The following is a 23239-nucleotide window of genomic DNA, read 5'->3' on the forward strand; positions in this document are numbered from 1 at the left end:
ATATCCGGTCCACGAGCCTAAGTAGTCTAGATAATACCGGAGTATTATTTTAGGCCCAAACACCTGTCTCGTACTCGGATGCCTGTGGTGCGTCATATTTTGCTATGTACATTTCTTTAGTTTTTATATTTTTGTTGTATTTTATGTTTTCGGTTTCTTCTTCCTCATAAAAAAAGGGTTCTAATTTGGGTTCCTCATAAAAAAAAGTCACATTTGAGTGACTTAATTATAATAAAGTTACCAATAATTTAGAAATTATAAAAAAAGTCAGAGAGTTAAAACTTTCAAAACCGTTGCCCATAATATTGATAATATTTACAATTGTGTCATTAACCCCAAATCGAAGAACAATTCAAAGTTAATGCAGATAAGCGGAGGAGCGATCAATGCGATCGGTGACGAAGGCATAAACTAGCAGCGAGGATTTCCGGCTCCGATTGAGGTCGACTTGGGCTTTATCTGAGTCGTTACACTAGGCCTGGAGTTCTGAGACGACAATCGGATCCTAAGCTTGGAGACGAGAGTCGGATCAAATCTGTTGAGGAAGGAGAGGATCGACAGGAGAGTATCGATGCCGGAGGCAGTGGAGACTTGACGAGGCAATTTGTGATTTCCAAGGCATCAGTTGTTTTTTGTAGGCGTCCGATTTAGATCTAATCACCGGCAACAACAGTGTGATAATATAGAGGTAGTGACAGTCTGGAGGTAGCGAAGCCGGCGGCTGTGCGGCTGCTGATGCAAGGGTGTGCTGGAAGGAAAGGATGGCGGCGGCTGTGTTGTTGTTGATGCAAGGCTAGCCGCAAATGCCAAGATTGGAAGACGATGGTGCCCATAGCAATTCAATGGGTGCCTAGACGATCAATACTATTACCCGTCACACTACCAGCCACACTATCAGTCACACTAACTTTGTGTTATGACAAATAGTGTGATAGGTAGTGTGATTCGTGGTGTTTTGTACGACAATATTAATGTCGATATTTGGATCGTATTCGTTGATTTGAGAAGTTTAAGATCACATAATAGTAAACAAAGGTTCATTATTTCTAGTCATTCTTCTTCTTCTTCTTCTTCTTCTTCTTCTTGTCACAACATAGTCACAGAAAACAGTGTGATAAAGAATGTAACAATTAGTGTCATATGTAGTGTGACTGAGGGTGTAACAGTCAGTGTGATAGGTAGTGTGACAATGAGTGTAACAAGGGGTGTAATAGGTAGTGTGATGGAGGGTGTGACATGTACTGTGACAGGGGGTGTAACAGGGGGTGTAATAGGTAGTGTGATGGAGGGTGTGACATGTACTGTGACAGGGGGTGTAACAGGTAGTGTGACAGAGGTGTGTGATAGGTAGTGTGACAGGGGATGTGACATGTAATATGATAGGTAGTTTGACGTTAAACCCTAAAAACTAAACATTGTTCTACGCCAGGTTGTATGATATGTAGTGTGATAGTTAGTGTGACAGGTAGTGATAGATAGTGTGATAGATAGTGTGACAGTTAATGTGACATACCGAGAAAAATATTTAAATAACCAAAATTATGTTAAAATTCAAAGGATATGGCCATATAGGTATGAATATGCTCAGAATGAAGAGAATAATTAGAATTAGGGAGTCTTGAGCTCCGGTTATGCCAAAATAACTTGGAGCACCACCATGGACGGCGGCACCAGTTTGCAAGGGTTGTTGTGCTTTGTACGGTGGTCGATTCGGAGTGGGTATGGTATCAAATGAAAGAGATGAGAAAGATATTTCCAACGGTACCAACTATGCTCAAATCCATCGTCGGCCAACAAAGTTATGACAAAAAAAAGAATGTAAAAAATGGCAAAAAAGTCAGGAAAATATAAAAAAAGTAATTATTTTCTAATTTTGTTTAAACTTTAAACCTTGTTGACTATTTCATAATTTCAATTAAAATGAGATGACTTTTTGTTTTTCTAATTTATAATATGAGATTTGACTATTTTCTAATTTGCCCTTTTAATTTTGGTTTTATTTTTTTTATATTTTTTTACGGTAAGGTTTAGTTTAATGTATAATTGTCAAATTTTTTGCAAGAACTAACTACATCATAAGCAAGACAAGTCTCACCCAGGCGTCGCCATCCATTACAACCAAATAAAACTCGCAAAACTTGCGCAAGCCAAAAAAAACTAACATAGCCTTATCTTCTACAACTAATTACGACATTAACATACAAACACGCAATTGTGGCACAACTAGTATGTAAACTATACTTGGAAATAAATCTAAGCTAAGTTACCCTAGTACATGTACTAGACTTTGAAACCCAAAGAAACAAAAGTAGTAATCCCAGCCCAAAGCTGAGCCTATCCCTGGAGGAACTCTTTTTTATTTAATAAGAAAATGATCCCTAAAAAAGTGATTGAAAGTTAGTAATAAACGGGCGGGTTCATATTAGTTAGTTAACGATAGATTTTCTACTCTGATTTGGGCATGTTTTGGTGTGGTTTTTCCACTTTGCTTTGTATTTGTCTTCATCATTTATGGGTTTGACCGTTTGAATTCATCAAGGGAAAATTTTAAGAAAAGTATACCAACTTTTCACCACTCATAATTAAGTTTATCTAACTTTTAGAAGTAGCAAACAAGTACATGAACTAAGAAATCTAGCCCAAGAATCATACATACCGTTAATAACACCGTCAGTTGGCATGGTAGCTCACATCATTTCAAGGGTAAACTTGTCTCTTAGGGCCAGTTTGGCATTGCTTTTGGAGCTGCTTTTGAGTCAGAATTGCTTTTGGGTCTAAAATGAAGTGTTTGGTAAAACTACATAAAACTGATTTTAAACGAAACGCTTCTCCCAACCAATTGTTTTTGAGAAGTAGCTATTACCTAGCTTTGAGAGCTGCTTTAGCGGAATCACCGAAGAAACACGGAGCTTTTAATGAATTGTGCTCGAATACCTATTTTATCCTTAGTTCTCTCTGAAATTCCATTGAACCTCGGAACACAATCTTTCTCTTCTTCATCAGATTTGCAATCTACGAATCGCATTCAACCTCCATTGAAACCCAGAGAGAAAATTCCCCGATTATGAAGATATAAAACAACTGACCCTCACAACATTAAATTATTGAAATCATTCAGCAAAATCAGACTCAAACCTATCCTCATACCTCAAGAGCTCATCAACCATGATTGTGAAACCTAGAAAAGCCATTGGTAAAATGAAATCGATCGAAGAAACACATTGGTAGGGTGACCAGATGTAGATCAAGAGAAAAGAGTTGAAAGATAAAGTTTCTTCCCTCTGCGAAGACAATGGTGTGGGAGGTTTTTACTTCTTTTAGGCATGTTCTTAGTGAAAATGTGAGACACAAGAGAAGAAAAATTAGAAAAGATCAAGATGAACATATTAGTGAATTTTAGTACAGTACTTTCAGTCATTGGTCTTTTTGGTAATTATAAATATTCATGACTTTGCCAAACACTTGGACATTTATTTACAATCTCACAACACTTCTAAAAATAGTTTACCAAAACGCTCACTGTTTTCTGTCACAACAAATTTAAAAGCAATTCTAATTACAGCGGGGTTAAAAGCAATTATGCTCACAGCACAATAATGCCAAACTAAGCCTTACTCTCTTGACTCTAGGGGTGGCTGTCTTTGTCTCTCTATTGCTCCAGGCAACTAGCTCTCTCCTTTTTTTCTTCTTCATATGTTATCTTCCTCTCTTCTAACTCCTCCTTCTGCATGCCTCATCCTCATTGATTTTGAGAGTAAAATCTAAAATAATGATGTTGCATTTTGGATAGGATTACACAATAAATAATTCGGTTTTTTCGGGGTTCTTGCATATGGGTGGAGCTTTTATCAAAGTATAGAAACTCAACCATCAGTTAGTCCAACTGAAATTAATGGTACGGTTCCATCACGTAAAGAAACATGTACAATGATAGCACAAGTTGATCAAATGATAAATTTTAAGTCGAGAGACACTGATGAAGGAAGAACTATTGAAGACAATGGGAGAGACATTGATGAAGGGAGAACTATTAAAGATGATAGAGCTTTGGTTCCAAGGCCATGTACTCCTACTTCTAGTGAAAATCAGTTTGTCATTCTAGCTCATAAGGCTATTGTGGGGGCTGCTAATGAATTAATTGTGCAATTGGCAAACCAAGTATTCAAGGGGCCAAATGCTCAGACCCTTGATGTAGAGAACTCAATGGTGGTTACTAATGAGGCTTTAGATAATGTTGATGGCTCATTCCCCACCCCCTCAACGAGGACAGAAGACAATGTAATTGTGGTTCGAGAGCCGGAGGAATGTATGACTATTGTTCTTTCTAGATCCCAGCAAAAGAAGCAAAAAAAGAAATGCGTGAGAATTTACTACAAGAACAAGCTTTGGACCGTTACACTGCCCGTAGAAGGGTTCCCACCTCACGCCTCAACCTATGAAGATCAATTTTTGGAATGCTCGGGGTATGGCAACGCCCCCACTCATCGAGTCTACAGTAGGATGGTTCGCAAATACAAACCTATTATTATTAGTATTTCTAATACTTTTATTAATTTAAGTTCACTTAAATCTTCCTTTTGGCATTCTTTAAAGATGTTTCCAGCAACTGTGAATGACAGGGGGGACCAAGCTATTCAACATACTGTGTTACTAGCTACAGACCAGCATATCACAATTCTTGCACTTTGGACAATGTTAATTGTATTTTGACTTGGGTTTATACAAGAACTACAGTAACAGAGCGTCGCCGGCTTTGGAATGATCTGCTTCATGTTAAAAATACCTTTGTTCAGGGACCTTGGATAGTGTTGGGTGACTTTAATTGTGTCTTGGGTGGTCATGAAAAACGAGGTGGAATTCCTTCCAATATCGTTTCATGTTCAGACTTTCAGGACATGTCAACTAAAAGATTGCTTTATACCTAGACGAATAGAATGGGTGTTGGTGTAAGTGTTGAAATGAGGCTTGATCGGTGTCTTAGCAATTTCTCTTGGATTGATGTTTGACGCAATTTGGAGTGCACTACTCTTCCTCGTTTTTCCTCATATCATTGTCCTCTTTTAGTGTCCTTTTCAAAGCTTATACCTAACCAAATATCACCATTTCGGTTCCATCGCATGTGGCTAGATGATCCAAGTTTTCTTTCTTTGGTGAAGGAGATTTGGCAAGGTTCTCATTTCTATGGTAATCCAATGTTTGTTTTGGCTTCTAACTGCAGACTCTTAAACAACGGATTCAGGTTTGGAATAAAGCTGAGTTTAGGGATGTAAACATAATGGTGGAGATGTCATTTGATGATTTGCATAAAATTTAGCAGGAAATTGCTAGCTTGGGTCCTTCTGATGACTTGTTTTCCAGTGAGAGTGTTGCCAGTGCTCAAGTTCATGAGGTTCTTTTGCTTCAAGATAAATTTTTATGTGATAAATCAAGGATAAAATGGCGTACTGAAGGTGACCGAAACTCTTCTTTCTTTTATACAATAGTTAAAATCTGGCATCTTAAACAGTCATTATCAACTATGAGAGATGGAAACAGTATTATTGATGACCTAAAAGAGATTAGTGATCATGTGGTAAATTATTTCAATGGCTTCTTCACATCAGATTCTTTTGTAAGAGACATGGGTCTAGTTTCTAAGGTAATTCCTAATCTCATGACTACGGAGGATAATGCTATGTTAACAGTCATTCCCACATTTGAGGAAATATTTCAGACTATGTGTTCCATGGATCATAATAGTTCTCCTAATCCAGATAGTTTTGGTGGAATTTTTTATTTATGAAGTATTGGTCAGTTGTTGGTGCAGAGGTAGTCCAACCTATTCAGAATTTCAATATTGGATACATTCTCCCTCACTTCAATTCCAATTTAATGATCTTAATTCCTAAAGTCCCTGGACCAGACACCGTAACGCAGTTGCGTCCTATTGCTATAGTGAATTTTATTTTTAAGCTTATCACAAAGATTTTAGCTGACCGTTTGGGAAGTATTGCTACTCGGATTATTTTACCCAACCAAAGTGCTTTTCTTAGAGGCCGCACTATTGCAAACCTCATTATATTGACTTCAGAATGTATTAACCTCTTGGATCGTAATTGTAAGGGCGGTAACATTGCAATTAAGTTTGATGTGCAAAAGGCATTTGACACGCTTGATTAGGGTTTCTTACTTCGGGTTTTGAAGGCTTTTGGTTTTTTAGATCCTTTTTGTGACTGATTAAAACAATTTTAGGGTTTGCACACTTATCAATTTTAGTTAATGGTGAGATGGAAGAGTTTTTTCCTTGTTCTCGTGGTGTTCGTCAAGGATATCATTTGTCACCTATTCTCTTTGGTCTTGCGGAAGAGGTTTTAAGTAGAGGTCTCACTAAGCTGGCTGAGGATGGACTTATTGATTTACTGTCAGCTCCTCTTGGTATTATTCCACCCTCGCATGTTCTATTTGCAGATGACATTATGGTTTTTATGCGGGGTACCAAGAGATCTTTGAAGAATCTAATAAAGTTTATGGAGGAATATGGCTTGAATTCAGGATAAAGAGTCAATAAATCTAAATCACTTGTGTTCCTTGGGAAATATGATCACTGTAAACGCTTTGTTATCCGGAAAATTTTGGGTGTCAAGCAGGGGTCTCTTCCATTCACATACCTTGGGGTTCTGATTTTCCAGGGACGTCCCAAGAGGGTGTATTTGCAGGCCATTGCAGATAGAGTGAGATACAAGTTGTCCTCTTGGAAAGGTTCTCTGTTGTCGGCTTGTCGCAAGCAGGTAGGCTACAACTTATTCAGTCAGTGATTCAAGGCATTTTAGTTTATAGTTTTCAGATTTATGAGTGGCCGGCTGGTTTACTTCATGATCTTCAATCTTGTATCAGGAATTGTTTTTGGACTGGAGACCCTTTGAAAATAGGCATATCTCTTGTTGCTTGGCGTCACTGTTGTAAACTCAAAGAGGAATGAGGCTTGGGGTTACGTGATCTATTTGAGGCTAATCGTGCTCTTCTAATAAAGAGATGTTGGGAGATGCTCTCTTCTTCCTCTCTAACCTATATGTTGCTCAGTCTGGTTGGGTCTCAAAAAAGTTTGGCCAATATTTTTAAATTTTTTGCGTTGGAGTGTTGGTGATGGTAAACGGATATCTTTTTGGCAAGATAATTGGTTGAGTGAGCCTCTTGCTACTAGTGTTGCAGTAAGTGGTTCTATTCCACTTCATGTTAAGGTGAATGATGTTATTGTTGATTCTCATTGGGTTCTCTTAGTAGATTTTATTTGTTCATTCCCTCAAGCAGCAGAAAAATTTGAGCTCATTGCTTTGCCTGATGCAGACACATCTGACTCTCTTTTATGGCCGCACTCCTCCTCAAGAATTTTGACAGCAAAAGATATTTTTGTTTTATTCTCGAATCATGGTGAGCATAAAAATTGGGGTAAAGTGATCTGGAGTAAAACAATTCAACCTTGCAAAACTCTTGTTGTTTGGAATGTTCTTCATAAGCGTTTTCTAACTCATGAGGTTTTTCACTTCCATCTCGTTGCTCCTTTTGTGGAAGTCATGCGGAATCGGGTACACATCTTCTTTTGCATTGTTCTGAAATTGTGGTTTTATGGAAATTGGTTTGCCTTCTATTTTCTCATTCATTCTCGTCTTGGGGTACCCTTGATGAAGTGTTTAATGGTGTTAGTGTTTCAGCGTTCCCAAAACCTAAACGTCAACTTTGGTTTCTAGTCTCCTGTAATTTAATTTGGTTTACTTGGATCACTAGGAATCTGGTGCATTTCGAATGTAAGATTTTTAATGTGTTGAAGCCCAACGTCATCTTTTGGAATTGTTTAAAGAGTCTGCTCTGCATTCTTTTCATCTTTACAAGAAGCATCATGATATGTCTATTCTCTATATTCTTGGTATCTCACAATTGTCTGTTAATGCTACCAGCTTCATCTCGTCATTTAATTAAGGGTTTCTTGGCTGAGGGTTTGCTATTTGGTAGGGGTTTTTACATCTATGGTTTTGCATGTGTGGGTGTACACATTCCGGATTGAGCTTTTGTTTATCCTCTTTGTTAGAGTTTATCAGATATAGCAGGTCATGTTATTTTGTTCTCCTCTTTTGTTAAATAAATAAATAAAAGGTTTCAAAAAAAAAAGTGCATCATTCCTTATCTGCATCTTCTTCACCTCTTATAATTCTTGCTTTTAGCCCATATGCGTCTTTCAGTAATTGGAATTGGAAAGTGCCAATCATGTACAATAAGGCTGGATGCATTAACACCATTATTATACTTGGAGGGAAGAAGAACGAAAATTTCAGCATGTCTCAAGTTTGACCAAACATAAGAATAATTTGGTTCAGACCCGTTCGGCGCCCTCATCACCACCTATCAAAGCATCGAAGATCCAGACATCTACGATTTTTCTAGACTTCCGGACTAAGACCTAGATCAGATCATGGTGTCATCCTCTTCCTTTCGATTTATAACCATCTATATAGGATCAAAGTGTTTTTTTTATTGATATCAGTGTCACGACCCCAAAATTTTGAGTATGAAACTCAAAATTTCAAAGTCATGAAAAACACTAAAACAATCTCAATGAATCGAAATCATTTAAATGTCACAGCGAATCATCTCTGAGTTCAAAATAAAACTCAGTCAAACCGATTATTACAAACCAAAATTTATAATTCGACATTATAACAAATGAAAATGTATAATCCTCACAAAATCCTCACAAAGAAATCCACACAAAGTCCTCACCACAAGATGGAAATAAATAACTTCAAGTCCTCTGAGCGGTCCGTCGATTTCCGCTAATCCACACCTGCGGAGTTATCCCCTACACCATCGAATAGGTACACCGGGATTGTAAACACAAACCCGGTAAGCTTTGCAGCTCGTATGAGTAAAACAACAATATAACTCGCATATCAATACATACGAAACTCCACAAATCAACAAATAAAAATGCACTCATGACTCATTAGACGGCCCATCTGGTTGTCTAATAATATGAAAATATATGTACTCATGAGAATTGGGCAACCCCTCTGTTTACCCAAATGCATTTATAATACGGGTACTCATGAGCGCTGGTACCCCTATGTTACCCCTCATGTAGTACGCCGTCGACATTAGACAACCATTTGTCATCCAATATCAAAAATATATGGGTACTCATAAGCCGATAACTCATCTGTTACCTCATATGCAGTACCCCGACAGACAAAATAGAGCTCTAACTGTATCGTAACTTTCGCCCGGCCAAGGCTAAGTTCTGACATGACAAACACGTCTGAAGACTGGTCCGAAGACATAAAACTCGTCCGAAGACATAACTCGACCGAAGACATAAACTTGTCCGAAGACATAAAACACGTCCGAAGACATAAACACGTTTTAACAAAACACAATGTTAAAACCACGTACAATAAGCATCACGTTATATTGTACAATCAAATCAAAAAGCTCAATATATATATCTCATCATCAAAATGATCATATTTGCAACGAGATCCTGACAGTATATAATATAGCAAACTATATATATGTACCTATTTACCATTTATACAAATATATATTCCACTACATCATATACATGTCATATTTCGTTCTTTAACATTCTGCATAATCTTGAATCTCCGCAAGGGTATATTCGTAAATTTGAGATTTTACTCACCTTATAATCTCGAGCGTAATTCCACAATTTCGAAAGTAATTCATTTTCTTAAATTATCGATCACCTTGAAAAGATAAAAAAAAGAATTTAGAATCGTTACGTAAACCTTAAATGCCGAAACAGTAATATTATTTTACTGTTCAGCAATTTCTAGTTTACGAAATTATTGTTCACATAGCACTATTCACGTATTTACTACTCACGTATTTCTATACAAATACACATCAATTATGTATTCTTGTATGTGTACATACTGTTTACGTATTTCTGTACGTATGCATACTATTCAAATATAAATACTGTCTCAATAAATAATAATTACTGATTTACCCTTCTGAAATAACTGTTAAATTTACTGAAAGTAATTTACATTTACATTTACCGTACGTAAAATAAATTTACAGTATGTAAATCACTTTTTACATTTACCGTCGTAAAAATAAATTTTTAAAAAATTACTGTTTCGAAAACACTATTCACGCGCCACCACATGTGGCGGCGCGTGGGGCCCACGCGACAAGCCTAAGGTCGGCGCGTGGGGCCCACGCGACAAGCCTAAGGTCGGCGCGTAGCACGCCACCGCCGCTCCTAATCTCTTCCTTTCTTCCCCCTCTTCCTCCCCACAGCCTCACGCCGCCCCTAGGCCACCCCACGGCCCCACACGCGCCGCCATAGGCGGCAGTATCCTCCGTCTCCTCCTCCTCCTAATCTTCCCCCAAATCAATCCAAAATCACACACAAACATCAATCACATCAATTCATACCTAGATCGCACGGTGGAGCCCTTGAATCGTCGTCGGAGGTGCTTGCGGTGCTAGCGACGTCGATGGAGCAGATGTGTGGGCGAGCGGCGAAACGAGGTTCAATCCTTGTCGTGGATGGCTCCAGAGGCGAGGAGAGGCGGAGGCGAGCTTGCCTTGAGCACGGCGTCGGCGGAGGAGCATGGCAGAGGGACGCGGAAACCTTGGGTTGTCTCGAGGAAGCTCACGGCGGCGAGGCGTGGTGTGGCGAGCTCGGGGTTGCTTGCGGAGGACCTTGCGAGGCTGTAGGGCAAGGCGGTGTGAGCCACGGCGGGCTGGACGGCTAGATCGGCGGTGGAGGGTGAGAGAGAGCGACTCGGGGAGAGAGAGAGGATGGAGGCGCGGGGTTAGGGTTTCCAGAAACCCTACTCCAATAATTTCCTTTTCATACCTGTTTCTAAAATCGGAAACTACTTCTGTCGTTAATAACTTTCACGTACGACGTCCGATCAGAACGCGTCACGTGTCCACGAACTTGTATCGACGAGCTCTACAACTTTCGTGAAGGAAGTTTTCGCAAACGATTGACGGAATAAAAGTCGATACTCATGTCGCGGAAACGTAACGTTTTTCTAAATAAACGTTCTGATAATGTTTCCGTTTCCGATTTACCACTTCGTGAAACAAACAAATGTCGTTTAAGTGAACTTCACAAATTTATAAATTTAGAAGCAATCCAATAATCGTTCCGAAAAATCGGGTTATTACAATTAGAGTGTTCTTTCATCTTTTTTTGTTTTCTGGTTTAAAGAAATTAAAACTGGAGAGAGAGAGACTAAAGTACCAAATTAACTTTGAAATATGAAAAATTACATAAGTTTAACCGTGCTATTAGTAGCACGTACCTAAAATATGTTGAGTTTATTAGTTCTTATACTGATTTGATATTTTTAAAAGTTAGATAACCTTAATTATGAGGGGTGAGCAGTTGGTGTACTCTTTTTTAAATTTTGCCATTCGTCAAAGATGCAAAGGGATCGGTTGTCTTCTTCTTCCCCATGCCACTTGAAAAAAAAAAGTCTCCTCTCTTTGCTGTATTCATTTGAATTCTTTAGTTATACAAATCAACGTTCCTCCATCCCTTTTAGTCTTCTCGGCGTTGGCTGTAGAAAATTGTTCGTGTTTAGGTCGACGCAGCGGCGTCAAAGCTCTTCCGTCTGGCACACACGTTTACGTTACGTAGGTAAAGCTTTAACTCATTCATTCTCATGATCTCATCCAAGTACTATACATTTAACAATTGCACATATCATTTTGGCAATTTGGCTTATACAGTATGATGGACAAGATTATATATAATCAAGTAGAGTATACTATATTCTCTGTCTGACAGTGATATCTGTCAATGAAAGACAGCGAGACTTTGGAACTGATCGAGCAGGAGTTGAAAGTGTCAAAGTAAACGTAAAACAGTGACCTCGAATTCGAAGATAACAACGTTTTGGATTCTATTAATGATTTTCACTCTCAGAGCAGCCCATAATCCCTATATATGCATGTGTGTGTGTGTTAATTATTCCAGTCATATATTCCTGCTCAATCAAAATGGTGTCTTCAGTTTTCCTCGTTAATTTTGTGCTCTTGTTGTTTTCTTCTTTCTTCAAAGTTGAACCTTTTGTCCCCAGATTTGCAAACACCAAACAACCTCAATGCCTACTATTTTCAACTGTTTTTTGATGATTTGCTTCTATAAATCACCAACATGGTCGAGGAGTTCTTACATTTTTGTGTGGGAATCCTTCAACGCAAACTAAGTTAGTGATGAATATTCTCCTGGTTCGGGAATGCATTTATAGCACAGGTTTGATTGAAGCAGATGTATATGTGACTGTTTCACAAATCACGGAAAGTCAACGACACTTTCCATATTGAAGCCGTGAGAGATGAATGGCAGCACAAAATTTCCCTATTCAGAATTGAGTTCGGGTTGCCAGTTTGGTAAAGATCGGCGATCTAAAAGGCTATTATTTACAATGAGACTACATCAAACAGGTCCAATTCTTTGTACTAATGTTGCATCACTCTCTGGTAGAAAATCCAGGTCAATCTGCTAATTCCACAGGTCTAGCATTCTCCTTGTTGAGGCCTTTGGATTCGGAGAAGAAGCCGAGTGGTGTTTTGATTACAAGGAAGGCATGACAATACAATCCAAATACATTTTCAGAGGAGCTGCACAGATGATACTAGAAATGTGCACATGTTACTACAGTGCTACTGGACTTGTTAAGGTTGTTCAAGGAATGGCAGCTAGCAGCCTCAGATGTATCGCGTTCGCACATAAACAAGTTCCAGCAGACGACCAGGTTGAGGTAGACCAGAAAGTTTTGCTAAAGGAAGATGGATTGATCCTATTGGGACTTGTAGGGCTTAAGATCCATGTCGTCCGGGAGTGAAGAAAGCAGTTGAAGACTGTCAATATGAAGGTGTTAACATCAAAATGAATACTGGCGACAATGTTTTCACTGCAAAAGCCATAGCCACTGAGTGTGGGATACTCAGGCCTGGCCAGGACATGCTCGGAGCAGTCATAGAAGGTGCTGAATTTAGCAACTACACTCCAGGACAGAGAATGGAGGAGGTTGATGCAATATGTGTAATGGCAAGGTCTTCTTCTTTTGATAAGCTTCTAATGGTACAATGCTTGAAGCAGAAAGGCCATGTAGTTGCAGTGACAGGTGATGGAACCAATGATGCGCCGGCACTGAAAGAAGCTGATATAGGAGTTTCTTTGGGGATTCAAGGAATAGAAGGTGCTAAAGAAAGTTCGGATATTGTGATCATGGATAACTTGTTTCAGTTGCCATAATCGGATCTAGAAGCTCATCCAACTCAAGTTTGACGTAATTGTTGATGCTGCTGTGATTTTGTTGCAGTCATTCATGACTAAGGTACATTGCTCAATCTTTATCTGACATTAATACATATTGACTGTAAAATTTAGTTTTACCAAAACTTAATTCATTCAAAGAGCTCTGTGCTTATTATATATATATATATATATATTTTTTTTTTTTATCAAACCCATAATGAAAAAAAACATATGAAAATGTGCATTGATAAGATATGAATTTGTAGAGATACAGATTAAAATATAGGAAAAGCAATACTGTGATTGAGTTTAATCCGTAATTAGAACTGGATTCTAAATGTAAGATCTTTATATTCAATTTTATTTTACATGGAAATTCCAGACTCTAGAAACATAATTCTGCAGCAGCTTAGCTCACTTAGCCCTTCACAAAGGAATTTTGGTCTGGTCACATCAAATAAGTGAGTGCAGGAAACTGAGGAGAGAATATACATTCTATGAGAAAGATCCAAACTCAGAAAAGGGTTACATAATCTTTCCACTTTGGTAGTTGAAACATATAGAGAAGATGTCCCAAACTTGTTATTAACTGGCCTTGGGAGAAAAAACAGAACTGTATATTACATACTAAAGAAATGAAAATTAATAAAGTAGAACACGTATATACATTTTATATAAAGTTAAAACTACAATATTTAAGAACAGAAATTTACAACAGATTTACTATGGTTCCAGCATGGAGCTTCAAAGTTCAAATGTTGCTCTGATGTTTCTTCATCTTTAGGTAACTGAGACAAGGTTTCTTTGGAACAGGTACAGACTTGAAAACCCATCCAATTGGCCAGGATATGGCTGCAATGCCAATGCATATACCCTATTGTCCCAAGTTCAGTCTCTCTGTATCAGCAAATTTCTTCAGAAACTCAACCATGACCACTTGGAGAATAATTGTTGCTGCTATGATTCCCATAAACAACTTATTGGTATGTATTCCCTTGAAGACATTTTTCTTCTCCAGCTTCCTCGTATTAAACTCATTGAAGACCTGGCAAAGCACAAAAGTGTCCTTTACCTTATCACTGACACCGAAATCGCTTTGCCCCGGAATTGTAATATCAAGAGGATGGTTATCTGGTACAACGCTTGAGGCAAGAGGTTCCTCCACATGATGTTTGTGATGAGAGGTGATGTCCTTCCCACTGGTGGATTCTCCATGAATTCCTTGGTGGGTTTTGACAAGATCTCCAAGTGTGTCCATAATCAAGTTTACCCAAAATAACTGAACAGCTGATAATGGGACATGACCTGCTGATACTGCTGCCACAAAGTTGATCACAAGGGCTACAACATTGACAGTGAGCTGAAATTGGAAGAACTTCTGGATGTTATTTTACACACATCTCCCCCACATCAAGACTGTAGCAACTGAAGCAAAGTTATCGTCCATGATCACGATATCTGAGCTCTCTTTAGCAACTTCTGTGCCTTGAATCCCCATAGAAAGTCCTATATCAGCTTCTTTTAGTGTCGGTGCATCATTTGTTCCATCACCTGTCACTGCAACTACATGGCCTTTCTGCTTCAAGCATTGTACCATCAGAAGCTAATCAAAAGGGGAAGACCTTGCCATTACACATATTGCATCAACCTTCTCCATTCTCTCTTCTGGAGTGTAGTTGGGAAATTCAGCACCTTCTATGACTGCTCCGAGCATGTCCTGGCCAGGCCTGAGTATCCCACACTCAGTGGCTATTGCTTTTGCAGTTAAAAGTTAAAACATTGTCGCCAGTAATCATTTTGATGTTAACACCTGCATATTGACAGTCTTCAACTGCTTTCTTCACTCCCGGACGACATGGATCTTTAAGCCCTACAAGTCCCAAACTCCCAATAGGATCAATCCATCTTCCTTTAGAAAAACTTTCTGGTCTACGGTAGTGTATTAAAAACCTGGTCGTCTGCTGAACTTGTTTATGTGCGAACGCGATACATCTGAGGCTGCTAGCTGCCATACCTCGTATAATTTGCTCAAAGTACTTTTTTTTCATTTTAATCCATATCCTTAATAGTTCCTGAGGCATCGTAGTAACTTGTACACATTGCTAGTATCATCTCTGAAGCTTCTTTATAATGTACTTGATCTGTATTATCCGCCTTCTTCTTAACCAAAACCCCACTACGTTTCTTCTTTGAATTGAAGGCCTCAACATGGAGAATGCTACAGCTTGTCACCACTCACCACTGTCTCTATATCCATATTCGCATTACGAACCGCCCATGATAGAATAGCTTTCTCAGTTGGACTTCCAGAGATCTCAATTTCTGAATCCAAGCTTGGCCTAAACACACTACCAGTTGTGTTCAAAGCAACCCCTTCTTGGATCAAGTTGAGAACATGAGGAGAAATAGATGAATAAGCTTCTTCTTCCACAGCATCTTTCCCCAACCAAAACTTAGTCACTTTCATCTGGTTCATGGTAAGAGTACCTGTTTTATCTGTACATATTGTTGTAGCAGACCCCATGGCCTCACAAGCTGAGAGCTTCCTTACCCTTGCATTATCAACCATCATTCTCTTCATAGAATAAGCAAGAGTGAGAGTCACAGCCAATGGAAGACCTTCTGGAATTGCTACTACTACAATTGTCACTGCAGCTGCTACAATTCCAATGATAGCATTTATTATGCCCTCAACTTTTGTCTTACCTCCAATGAACATTTTTCTTTCATTCTCATCAACGGTAGTCCCTGTGAAGTATCGAGCCAACATGACTACAAGAACTAACAAACCAACTGCCAAACCAACTTTGCCAATTGCTGAAGTCAGCTTGTCTAGACGTGCTTGTAGAGGTGTCTTTTCATTAACATCCTGGCTGATTTTGCTCATCATTTTCACCCCAGTTTGTGTTCATCCCAACTGACGTGACAAGCATCCGACCATAACCATCTGCAATTTTAGTTCCAGAAACTAGGAATGGATTCTGAGTAATGCTAACCTCAACATGATCACTCTCCCCTGTCATGCTTTGATCTTTCTGAATGAAACTAGAAAAATAATGAGAATGAATTACAGGGAAGCTGTTGTCGTGACTACCCCGCCGCCGTGACCAGAAGAAGAGTCACCGACCACAACCAGAGACACGCCTCCGTTGCAGACCAGAGACTTTCGTTGCCGACCAGTGATTTTTGTTGCCAACCAGAAGAGTAGGAGAGGAACGGCGGGTCGCGAGGAGAGAGGAGGAGAGGAACGGCGAGATGCGATTATGTTAGATATCAAGTTTTTATGCTTTTTTTTTAATTTTTAAATAATGACGTGGCGTGTCCAGTGCTAACGTGGCGTGTCGTCAACGTATCGAAAAGTCAACATTCTACGATACCCCACGTGGCGTGTCCGATACGGCGAAAATGTGTATCGTGACGTATCGGTGCGTCGGGACGTGTCGGATACAACAACACGCTTCCGACTGACGTATCGGTGCAACATAGAAGAATGTCCATCTAAAAGCAATCCATCAGCTGGTACTTGATCTCCAATCTTCAAACAAATGATATCGCCAACCAGGATATCAAAGATTGAAATCTGTTGGCTCCTTCCCTTTCTCACAGCCACAATCTGGAGATTATTACTAACTTTTGACAATTTGTCAAACTGTCTGCTCTGTCTATAGTTGCTTAAGGCAGAAACAGAAAGGACCAGAATGATTGCGAGAAATATGCTTCCACCGTCAATCCAGCCTTCTTTTAGTCCATGCTCTTTGATCCCAAAGCCAAGAGAAAGCACAATACAGCCTATGAGGATTATCATTGTGAGGTCTTTGAAGGCTTCCCAAACGAAATGGCCTTTCGTTGGTGGTTTCTTGTATGAGTTGGATCCAAACACTTTGATTCTCTTGTTAATGTCCTCAGCATCATCACCATGAATTTCAACCTACACATCAGTTTTAAGAGCGTCTGCGAGATAGTAATTTGGTGTTGATGTCTTTCAGCAAGGAGCTCTGAATAATGAGATGAAGGCTCTAGAGCAATAGATGGCAACGAAAGCAGAATGCCACTTTCTGTTCTGTAGGCCAAGACTTCAGTTTTGAACATCCAGGATCAACTCGATACTCCCTAATTTTTTGTTGGCGTGATTTGCAGAAGAAATCACGTACGTAATTTGTGGGATTTGTGAGATTGATTTATTAGGTTATATATAGAGTTGATATGTGTAATTACAAAGTAATTAAAATAAGTATATACCATTTGATTTGGTATCAGAGCCGAGCCTCTGTTTTTCTAGGTTTTTTGGCCGTGGAAGAACTGGTTCCATTTCTGTCTTGCCGCCGACGACGACGCCTTGCTGCGTGGCAGCCGCGTCCCCCACCACGCAAGCACGGAGGCGCAGACACTCTCCTCTCCTCAGTCCTCTCCACTCCACTCCGACGAAGCCCACTTTCAACCCGACGACGGATTATCGCTCGTCGCTTCCCTTTGCTATGACCGTCTCCTGCTCCAGTGGTCACGTCCGACGACGCCTGCCGTTGACGACCTCGCGCTCTCCGCTCCGAGAAAGCCACCGTTCTCCGTTCTCCTCTCCACTGTCCTCTCCTCTCCGCTCCGACGAAGCCCACCTCTGCCCGGTCGCGCTCCACCTCCGATGACATCCCGACTCGGCTCACTTTCTCAAGATAATTCGGCGAATCTCCTTTCCACCTTATCAAATCCAAATCTAGCACTGAAATAATAGGCAACTGCCAGTAACCATACTTCACTGTGGGCAGCAACCTTAAATAACCAATCCACTTTTGGCATCCCATCTCTGGCAAAGTTGATACCAAGAACTGGTTCTAGAAGCTCAAGAGGAACCATCTCTTTAGGAAATCCATAAAGGCGTTCGATCCGACCCAGCCCGCTTTCAACTCGACCCGGTCTGCGTTTAACCAGACCCGGTCCGACCCGAATTCTGTGATCTCGGTTGTTAGTGTAGGTTCACCGACAGTGCAGGTGCACCCAAGACAGGTTCAAAACCGTTTTTTTTTGTGTGTTTCCGCTGCATCAATCCTGATTTTTTCGATTTTCAATGGGTTCTGGAGACAACACAGAAAGTTCACATATCAATAACGTTCCATAATTTAAAGTATATGTCAAGAATTCTGAAAGTGGTTCATTTGGGGGCGCCGAACTCAACGAAACCAATTTCCGTAAATGGAAGAGAATTATGGCCGCTTATCTTCGAGGCATACACAAGATGGGGCATGTAACCGGAGTACTACGGCTCCTAGTAAAGATGATATTGTTACCTACACTAAGTGGGACGACGATGATGGTCTTGTCATGTCAGTCTTGTGGAAAGCTATGAATGACGAGATCGTTGACCTGGTCGAGGCATGTTCCACTGCGCAAGTAATATGGCAAACACTGGAGGGCTTATATACTAATGACTCTGATTTCATACAGGTTCATGAGTTAATGTGCACAGCTTTGGCGATGCAACAGGATGGGCAACCAGTGACGCAATATTTCACCAAACTGAAGAATATTTGGGCTGAGATTGATATGAAATGTCCTTGCATGATCAAGCATCATGAGGATATTGTTTGGTACCAAAAAGAGAAGGAGCGTGAGCGAGTTCACCATTTTCTGAGAGGTCTTGATGTCAAGCATAACAGTGCGAAATGAGAATTGCTCAGAAAGATCGAACCCCCTATCTTAATCACCACTTTCACATATATCCGTGAAGATGAGTCTCAGTAGGATAGTCTTCATCAAGCACAAGTTGTAGTTTCCAGCCTTATTGTTCATGCTAGATCTCCAGCACCATCCATTCTACTAGCCACTTCGGCTCCACTTCATCAGCAAGGCCCACCACCAGGCTTCAGGAATCAACCCCGCCTTCTTTGCTCTTATTGTCATGATACTAACCATGCTCGTGTGACCTGTTGGAAGTTGTATCCACACTTTAGGCCTAAAAGGCCTAATTATCGTCCCAAGGCGAAAGAAGCTATTCAATTCATCTAGGAACTTGATATATATGGTGTAGTTGGACATGATCATCATACAGCAGGAGGAGTAACACCTACCGCATCCATAGCTGGTCGTGGTAAAATTGGTATGGCTTTACACATTTCTAACTTTGTTGGTTTTGATACATTGATTATTGATTCGGGTGCGTCTGATCATATGACTTATGACAAATCTTATTTTACCATATTGTCTCCTCCACCAGTACCCAATGTTACTAATGCTAATGGTGAGGCATTCCATTTGTTAGGGACAAGATCAGTTCGTATTACTCCCACAATAGAGCTTCACAATGTGTTATATGTATCTGTTTTATCTCATCATTTGCTCTATGTCCCACAATTGAACACTGACGCTAAGTGTTCTGTAACATTTTTTTCTATGTAAGTGATATTTTAGGATCTTCTCACCGGGGAGTTCATTTGTCGGGGGTATCTAAGGGGCAAGTTGTTTCATCTAGATCAGACATATGTGAGAGAGAAACCAAGGCCATAGTCTCGGACCACTTTAATCTTCATTTCTGACAAGCTAAGTGAAGTTTGGTTATGACATCGTCGCTTAGGGCATCCATCTTTTATTGTTATGAAAAAATCTATGCCTACTCTATTTATTAGTGTGGATGAGTCTTCTTTACATTGTGAGACATGTGTTTTGGGCAAGAGTTATCGGTCTACTTATTCCCTTAGTACTTTATTAAAAGTACAATTCCTTTTAAATTAATTCATTCTAATGTTTGGGGATCCTCCAAAGAGTCTACTGTGTCTGAAATGCGGTATTATATGTCTTTTATTGATGATTGCACACCCCTTTCATGGATTGTTCTTCTTAAAACCAAAGATGAGTTTTTTTCGGCTTTTCAAGCCTTCTATACCACTGTCCAAACCCAATATAATGCCATAATTAGAGTTCTTCGTTCTGATAATGGGGGAGGAATATGTGAATCATGTCTTTCAAGCGTTCTTTACCACACACCGAATTGTTCAACAAACAACATGTCCTTATACACTTGAGCAGAATGGCGTTTCAGAAAGGAAAAATCGTCATTTACTTGATATGGCTCAGTGTATTCTTTTTAGTGCCCATATGCCTAAATACCTTTTGGGGTGATGCTGTCATAACTTCCGCCCACCTCATTAATTGTCTTCCATCTTGTGTCCTTCAGGGAAAAGTTCCATATGAGGTGCTTGCATCTCATGTCTCCTTACCCTCTTTTCTTACTCTTCATGCCCGTGTTTTTGGTTGTGTTGTCTTTGTCCATCTTCCACAACATCAGAGATCTAAATTGGATGTCCGGGCAGCTAAATGTGTGTTTGTTGGATATGGAAGACATCAGAAAGGGTACCGGTGTTATCATCCACCTACCAAAAAGTACTATGTCACTATGGATGTTACCTTTTTTGAGGATATGAGCTATTTTACCTCTTCTGATACTGCTCTTCAATGGGAGAATTCATATTTTGAAGAGTTGTATCATGGAGAGGGGGAGACAAGTGAGCCAATACATATGGTGACATGTTCTGTTGAGATTACCAATGTGTCAGCTACACAAACACCACCGGATGATTCCGGTATAGTTACTCTGGAGAATCAGGACCCAGAAGATGACAACACAACTGCCCCTCATGTCTCCCATACTACTATTTATTCACCTGACCAATGCTCTCATGGTACGGAAGATCACTCATTTGAGGTTAGCCTTTCTATTGGGACTAATACTAGTGAGGCTCATAGTAGACAATATGTCTTGCCAAATAGGTCTACTCGGGGTCAGCCAACAAAAAAATATGAACCTACCCTTCAGACTAAAGAAAAGTATCATGTGGCAAATTTCAAAAGATTGTCTAAGTCATATGAGTCATTTGTGAATCAAATATCTACTATATCAGTACCTAACAAAGTGCAGGATGCATTGGGAGATCCAAAATGGAGGAAGAGATGGAAGCATTACAGAAGAACGATACTTGGGAGCTTGTATCTCCACCACATGGCAAGAACGCTGTGGGATGTCGTTGGGTGTTTACATTGAATCATCATTCAGATGGGTCAGTAAGCCAGTATAAAGCATGCCTAGTAGCAAAGGGGTTTACCCAGACATATGGCATAGACTATGATGAGACATTTGTACATGTTGCTAAGATAAACACTATTCGGGTATTGCTCTCTTTTCTTGCTAACTTAAACTGACCACTTAGACAGTTTGATGTTAAGAATGCATTCCTTCATAGAGAACTAACAGAGGAAGTGTACATGGATCTTCCGCTTGGATATGTTGCTGCTTCTCCAAGTAACTTTGTATGCAGATTGATAAAGTCTTTGTATGGTCTTAAACAATCATCTCGTGCTTGGTTTGGAAGATTCTCACAGTTCATGAGAAAAATTGGCTACATACAGAGTAATTCAGACCACACATTATTTCTCAAACATCAACAAGGGAAGGTAACAGCCCTAATTATATATGTTGATGATATGATAGTTACTGGGAATGATATTGTTGAGGTGAATAGATTACAGAAACAGTTAACCACCGAGTTTGAGATGAAGGACCTAGGTACACTCAAGTACTTCTTGGGCATTGAGGTAGCCCATGGAAGTGATGGTATCTATCTGTATCAGAGAAAATACATCCTTGATCTACTAACAGAGACAGGTATGTTGGATTGCACTCCCATTGATAATCATATTGAGCAGAACCATCGATTAGCAGAGTATCCAGATCAAGTGCCTATTGAAAAACATCGTTATCAGAGGCTAGTTGGATGCCTAATTTACTTATCACATACCAGACCAGATGTTGCGTATGCAGTAAGTGTAGTGAATCAGTTCATGCATTATCCCAGTGTGGACCACATAGATGTTGTTGTAATGATTTTGAGGTACTTGAAGTCAGCTCTAGGGAGAGGAGTAATGTTCTCTAATCACAATAATATCCTTGAGGTATATGGCTTTACAGATGCAGACTGGGCTGAAATATTACAGATCGGAGATCCACATCAGGGTTTGTTGGGGGTTATCTTGTTACATGGAAGAGTAAGAAACAAAAAGTGGTAGCTCGATCCAGTGCTGAAGCAGAATACAAAGGTATGGCTCAGGAAGTGTGCGAATTGTTATGGCTTAGAAATTTGCTACAAGACTTGGGTATTAAGCCTAGGTGTGCTATGAAGTTGTACTGTGATAATAAGGCAGCTATTGATATCTCACAAAATCATGTGCAACATGATCGTACAAAACATGTGGAGGTTGATCGTCACTTTATAAAGGAGAAGCTAGACGCGAAGATCATTAGTTTTCCTTTTGTTCCTACAGAAGAGCAACTTGCCGATATGCTTACAAAATGAGTGTCTAAGAAGGTTTTTTATGACTCACTTAGCAAGTTAGGCATGGTTGATGTGTATGCGCCAACTTGAGGGGGAGTGTTGGCATGATTCTTGGGATTTGTGAGATTGATTTATTAGGTTGTATATAGAGTTAATATGTGTAATTATAAAGTAATTAAGACAAGTATATACCATTTGATTTTTTTTTGCATGCAAGCTACTCGTAGAAGTAGTCATGGACTCATGGTACGTTCCAAAACCTGCAGGTATTACATGTAAACTTTAGAACTACAAGGGACAAAGACTATATAATTTAAAGTTGAATATATTTTGATCAAGGCAAAGAGTACGTACGAAGATCACTAATATGTAAAATTCTCTAGGATACTTATGTCCTTCAAAGACGAGTTATGATCAACCAAAAACGTGGCTGCTATATATACAGATAAACCTAAGCGTGTAAACTTGGTGCATGTAAATTTCCTGGAAACGACATAAACTTGCCGTCTCAGTTGTAAAATCTAGTGACCATCAAGAATAGGTATCCCTTGTCTAGGATTGATGATTTGTTCGATCAGCTTAAAGGAGCTACGGTGTTCTCTAAGATTGATTTGAGATCCGGTTACCATGAACTCAGGGTGAAGGA

General features: G+C 39.6%; 2 pseudogenes; both read right to left on the reverse strand.

Annotated features, from left to right (window-relative positions):
- The window catches only part of LOC126790852 (putative calcium-transporting ATPase 13, plasma membrane-type), a 55413-nt pseudogene extending 32504 nt beyond the window's left edge, over nucleotides 1-22909 (reverse strand).
- Nucleotides 13925-16227, reverse strand: LOC126790003 (putative calcium-transporting ATPase 13, plasma membrane-type; annotated as a pseudogene).
- Nucleotides 22910-23239: the final 330 nt, after the last annotated feature.

The sequence above is a fragment of the Argentina anserina genome, chromosome 4, assembly GCF_933775445.1.
Source record: "Argentina anserina chromosome 4, drPotAnse1.1, whole genome shotgun sequence".
Taxonomy (NCBI): Eukaryota; Viridiplantae; Streptophyta; class Magnoliopsida; order Rosales; family Rosaceae; genus Argentina; species Argentina anserina.